A 6,000-nucleotide genomic window follows, 5' to 3' on the forward strand; every position below is an offset into this window, starting at 1 on the left:
AGTCAGAAAGAGAGAAACAAATATCGTATATTAATGCATATATGTGGAATCTAGAAAAATGGTATAGATGATCTTATTTGCAAAGCAGAAGTAGAGACACAGACGTAGAGAACAAATGTATCCATGCCAAGGGGGTAAGGGGGTGGTGGTGAGAGGAACTGAGAGGTTGGGATCGACATACATACACTATTGATACTATGTATAAAATAGGTAACTAATGAGAACCTACTGTATAGCACAGGGAACTCTGTTCCATGCTCTGTGGTGACCTAAATGGGAAGGAAATCCAAAAAAGAGGGAATATATGTATACATATAGCTGATTAACTTTGCTATACAGTAGAAACTAACACAACATTGTAAAGCAACTATACTCCAATAAAAATTAATTTAAAAAAATAAACAAAAAATAAAAACACCATCTAAACTCTGAAAAAAAAATATGTATGCCTGTAACTGAATGGCAGAAATACTTAACTAAACAATGTGCTTTAAGATAGAAATTGTAAATAGAAGTCTAATCTGCTAAAATGGTAAATGGTTTATCAAAGCAGGTAGTACATGATCTTTAAATGTGATTTATGTGTTCAAACATATGCTTAGTATGTATCTGGTGGAGAGGGCAGGGAGGATATTAAGAAATGTCATCAAATAGACTTCAGAGTCAATATGAGTATAAAGTATACTTAAGTATAAAGTATAAAGTATACTTAAGTCTTGACTTGATGCTTCACATGTGTTTATTCTGATGACAGGAAGCATTTAGAACCAAAGCCCAATTAAAATTCTTGAATAATTAGGCATATGGTCACTCAGATTTCAAAGTAGTGATCCTGCTAGATCTCAATAGGTTTAAGATGTCTACATGTTCTTACTACTGATGGCGACATAAGCCCAAAAAGGTGATGTATTAAAAGTCACAATCCAGAATTTGTTGTTTATTGCAAAAGGTGCCTCTTGAAAATAGGATGTTTAATAAGGCAAATTAAAGGACAAAACTATAGGATCTGTTCATTTTCATAAAGCACAATAAACACTTATCAGAGACATATAGTATTGTTATTTATTTCACATGGTGGGACTTTATTCATACTTTACTCTCAGCCATTTTCTATACTTTTCTTGTTATTCAGAAACACCAATATCCTCTTCATTTTCCTAACCAGAAAGAATATAAATATTCATTTATTTCATGTTCTCTCACCCTCTTCCTAAAATGCCAAAGTTTTAAAAAGCTGCAAAATCTCTATTACATGGAAATGTTCCTAGTACAACTACCACTTCTAAAAATCAAGTTGGCAAATGGAAGCACTGTATTTCACTCTGACATAACTTTAACCTGAAAGTAATGTACATTAAGTTAGAAAGTTAAATGTGTCTCAATATTCTTATCAGTTAGAAATCAGAATGTAACTCAACCAATAACAGCATGTCCACCTTCACTATCTTTGATATTTTTAAATACAAAAAAAAACTGCGTAGAGTATGAGTTGATTTATAAGTAATATTTTTAAAGCAAAATTTCCTTGAACATGCTCCTGAACAATACTCATGGTAAATCCCCAACTATTTTAAGAAGTTACTAACATATCATCAGAACAGCAATACTGCAGCACAGGGATTCCTACTAGTACATTGTATCAGGAGGCGTTACATTTCCAGGTACTTTGGCAAATTCTCATATACATGTAGTATCACACCTCTCATATATATTTGAAGCAGTAAGGAAACCTATAAATTATTCAAGGTAAGTGATTCAGTTTGAAGATCAGTTTATAGCCCCCAAATATTTTAAACTGATACATCTGTTCTTTATATTAAAAAAGAGAACTTTTCACTTGTTAAAACCACAGGAAAAGGGCTTCCCTGGTGGTGCAGTGGTTGAGAATCTGCCAGCCAATGTAGGGGACACGGGTTCGAGCCCTAGTCTGGGAAGATCCCACATGCTGCGGAGCAACTAGGCCCGTGAGCCACAACTACTGAGCCTGCGCGTCTGGAGCCTGTGCTCCGCAACAAGAGAGGCCGCGATAGTGAGAGGCCCGCACACCGCGATGAAGAGTGGCCCCCGCTTGCCACAACTAGAGAAAGCCCTCGCACAGAAACGAAGACCCAACACAGCCAAAAATAAATTAATTTAAAAAAAAAAAAAAAAACACCACAGGAAAGTATTCACTAGCAAATGATGTCATGCCCTAGTTTACTTTCAGGTAAGAAGGTTGAGAGAGGCCACCCATCAGAGCCTCTAAACTCATTTCTTTAGTTCTGCAGTGACTGTTAAAGAATATCAGTCAAGTTAAACACTTGCACAGAGGAGCAAATTCAAGCAGCGAATGAGTTAAAACGACACAGAGGACTCACGTTTCAACATCCCTTCTACTAGTCTTCAATTCCCATTCATAAAAGACTAAATGAAACAAAAAAGAGAGGCAGAATTCAAGTTCTTGTATGTAGGCTTATTAGTATAGCTAGGTAACTTCAAAGCCAATAATTAGCTCCATGCTAATCAATCAACCAACAAGTTTCCAGCAAGCATTTACTAGTTTTCCTACACTGTGCTAGGGTCTGCATATCTGAAACAGCACCTGTCCCACTCTGGACACTGGGATCCAGAATTAATCTATACCAGCAGCACTGTGTTTCCTTTGGAAAAGCTTTCTTTTCCTCTTCCCCAAATCTTATCTGAGACACAGTGCCTCTACTTAAGCAAGCAGCTTAAGCCCTAGAATGGGATGAGCATCACAGAAATGGTGAATTAAAAACATTTAACTAAACAAGCAAAAGCAGCCAGGGAAAAATTCTCAATGGAGTTGAAGGTGGGCAGGGGCATAAGGAAGAGATGTGAAATCCTGGTTTGTGGTGAATGGTGCAGAGAAATGCACGTTTCTTATGTTCAAAACCCACCATAGGCTATGAAAATTCTCCAAATCTATTCACCTCTGAAATCACTCAAACGGTTTCAATATTAAGGTTCCAATTCTGCAGGAGGAGTTTGAAGAGATCAGGGAAAAGGAAAGATTAGTAATGCAACAGAAAAGTCAAGATGAAGAAAAGGAAAGGATGGGTGAAGGCAAGGAGAATGATCTGGGAAGGTAAGAGATCAAAAGTAAGTCACCAATAGGTTAACCTCACTTTGCAATAGTCTCAAACCAGCAGGTTACTCTAACACTAGAGGGCATGAACGCGCAAACACACACACACACACACACACACACACACACACACACACACACACACACACACACACACGGTGGTGGGGGCAACCCTGAGCAAAGGCAGCCTTCATACAAAGCTGAAGATATGGGGTCTCCAAGGATACTCGAAATTTCAGGGGGCTCGGGCAGCCAAGTGTCTTTACCCCTGCAAATAAAATCTTCATGCTGCATTTGTGGGAAGAGTGATCGCGCTCTCTCCCAAGGAAACCGCTCAAGGATTGAGTGTTAACGACAGTCGAAAGCAGGCAATCCCCAGTGCTCCTGTCCTCCGTCAGCAACACCTTTGCCTCAGGAAAGCTCCCACCCTTTCCAGGTTAGTTTTCCCTGGATCCCGAAGCTTCTGTTTATCTGCCCACTGCCTCCTCCTGTGGCTGCCTGCAAAGGTTGGAGATGTAGGCTCTCCACCTGGAAATTCAACTGATCCTAGTCAAAGAACGGGGTAAGGGGAGGGGCGCCCGCAGCTTTCGCTGTCCAAACCAGCAGCCTCCGTGCGCCCGGGCTCGTGGCAGCGCAGCTCCCTCGGACCCAGGGAGGGGAGGCGGCCCTCGCGACCCTCATTCAGCCCGTCGACTCTACGACAGCCCAGACAAGAGCTCTCTGTTTCCAATCCCCTCGTCCCTTCCGGCCCCGAGAAGGGAGGTCTCCGCACCTGGAGATCTCTGTACCTGGAGGTGCCCAGAAGGTGGGCCGGGGTGTGCTCTCCTGGACAAGGAGCCTCGGGATCTGGGAGCTGGTGGTGTTCGGGAAGACCAGGCAGGAGAGATAAGAGAGGGAGACAGAGACAGGCAGCGAGAGGCAGAAACAGAAAGAGAAAATACGGCACGACGGAGAGACAACGGAAGAGACAGAATAACAGGCACACGGGAACATCCCAAGAAAAACAGGGAGAAAGAGAATGTAAAAGGAACAGTGAGACCCGGAGCGGGTGCGGTGAGCCAGAGAAAGAATCAGAGTCAGAAACAGACAGAGAGACTGAGAGGCAAAGGAAGGCAGAAATAGAGAGGAAGGCAACCGTCGAGGAAGACACCCGAGACCCAGCGTGTCCCCGGTGTCGGACGGACGGTGTAGAAGCGCCCGCGCACCGCAGCCCCCGGCCGCCCGCAGCTAGTGGGAGAAAGTTGCCGGGGCGGGAAGGCCGAGCCGCCCCCGGCGCCGAGCGCCACCGGAGCGCAGAGGGTGGCCAGCGCCCCCCACCTCGGCCGGGTAGCGGAGAAAGCAGGGTAGAGGGAGGGCGGCGGTAGAAAGTTCCGCGCCTCGCGGTCCTCCCTCGGCACCTGCAGCAGCGGGAGAGCGCGCTTCGAGAGCCCGGGAGGCCGCCTTATCGGGTTCGCCGGCGCCCCCGCACCGGGACCGACCCTGGGCGCTCGGCTCTGAGCCCTGCCACCGACTGCGGGAGTTTGCGGCGCCCACCCGGGCACTCCGGGCCGCCCAGAGAGGACTCGCCCCAGACAGAGGAAGAGAGGAGAAGCAAGAGAGAGACGGAGACCTGCTACCGTGGCCAGGGATCCCGCGAAGAGGGAACGGCGGTCCACGCACGGAATTCAGCCTCCGACCCAGACCGGCAGGCGCCAGACGGCCGCGCCGAGTGCGGGGCGCGCGGAGCCCGCGCTCACCTGGAACACGCGCCGGCCCGCGAGCGCCGCGCGCAGCCCCGCTTCCCGCCCGCGCCTCTCTCTTCACACTTCCCCGCGAGCAGAGCGAGCCGGCTCCGGCCTCGGCCAGCCCCGAAGAGGCGCCCTCATAGCGCAGCGGCTGGCTGGAGGGGCTCCGCGAGAGCGGGCGCCGAGGCCGAGGAGGCGCAGGAGACCGAGCGAGGGCTCCTAGCACATTGTCACCTCGGCAGAGACGCCGCCACCGCCTGGTCACTTCGCCCCCCTCCCCCCTCCCACCCCGGCCCGCTCCCTCCCAGCCCCTCCTCCTCGCGTGGTTCCTCCCCCTCCCGTAGCCCCAGCCTGAAGGCCTCTCACTGGGCTAGTATCATTTACGTAACCAGCCCCCCGGCCCTCCTCCCTCCTGGTTCCCGCTCCTCCCCAGGCTGGGGCGGTGCGCACAGAGCGCGCTTCAGTTGCTCCTGGAGCTGCCGCTCCTGCGATGTGCACAAGTCCCGCGATAGTTGGCAGTCACGGCCCCCAGCTGGAACCGCGGTGTCGGCTCCTTTCCGCCGAGAGCGTCCGGCGACCCCTGGCCGCCCCTGGGCCCCACCGTGAGAAAACAGGCTTGCGTGCACTGTGTCGGCCCAGTGCACCAGAGCGCCTCTTAGAGGGGTGCTGGCGGGGGGAGGAGGGTGCAGGGGCTCGCAGGCGGCCCTCGGGGAACGCTTTAGCAACCTCACCCCCGCTGTCGGCTCTCCAGTGGAGAGAGGCTGCGGGGAACTTGAGGTTTAGGCGCCCTGAAGCAGAAAGGACAGACAAGAGTTTGACCTCTTGTCCATTACAGTTCGTTTATCTTGCCAGGAGCCTAGTGTTCTGGCTAGCGACAGCTGCTGCCACCAAAAGCACTGTAAGAGACTTGGAAACGCAAAGCGCTTCCTTGTGCTCTTGAATTTTTTAGGGAGCGGTGAAGAAAAAAGCGAGGCTTTGAATTCCTTTCTCAGTCAGGAAGATAGGGTCTTTGACACCACACACCCACACACACACACACACACACACACAGGCGCCTGAATGCTTGCATTTCAGAGTAAAGTTACTGTGTAGTGTCATAGAAAGTCCATGATACTAAATGAGGAGTCCATGATAATAAATCCTTACATACTACATGTAAGGATTTTAGAACAGTGCATGGTACAAGGC

At 48.9% G+C, this 6,000-nt stretch overlaps 1 protein-coding gene across 4 annotated transcripts in view; it reads right to left on the bottom strand.

Moving 5' to 3' along the window:
- Positions 1-5,086, bottom strand: part of GALNT13 (polypeptide N-acetylgalactosaminyltransferase 13) — a 560,834-nt gene extending 555,748 nt beyond the window's left edge. For 2 of the 4 annotated variants that reach the window (XM_060302439.1, XM_030852761.2), the window contains exon 1: positions 4,698-5,086. The gene's annotated coding sequence lies outside the window, so the exon portion shown is untranslated. The remainder of the gene's footprint in view (positions 1-4,697) is intronic. The other 2 variants (XM_060302436.1, XM_060302437.1) reach the window with 2 other exon arrangements.
- Positions 5,087-6,000: the final 914 nt, after the last annotated feature.

The sequence above is a fragment of the Globicephala melas genome, chromosome 7 (genome assembly GCF_963455315.2).
Source record: "Globicephala melas chromosome 7, mGloMel1.2, whole genome shotgun sequence".
NCBI classification, from domain to species: domain Eukaryota; kingdom Metazoa; phylum Chordata; class Mammalia; order Artiodactyla; family Delphinidae; genus Globicephala; species Globicephala melas.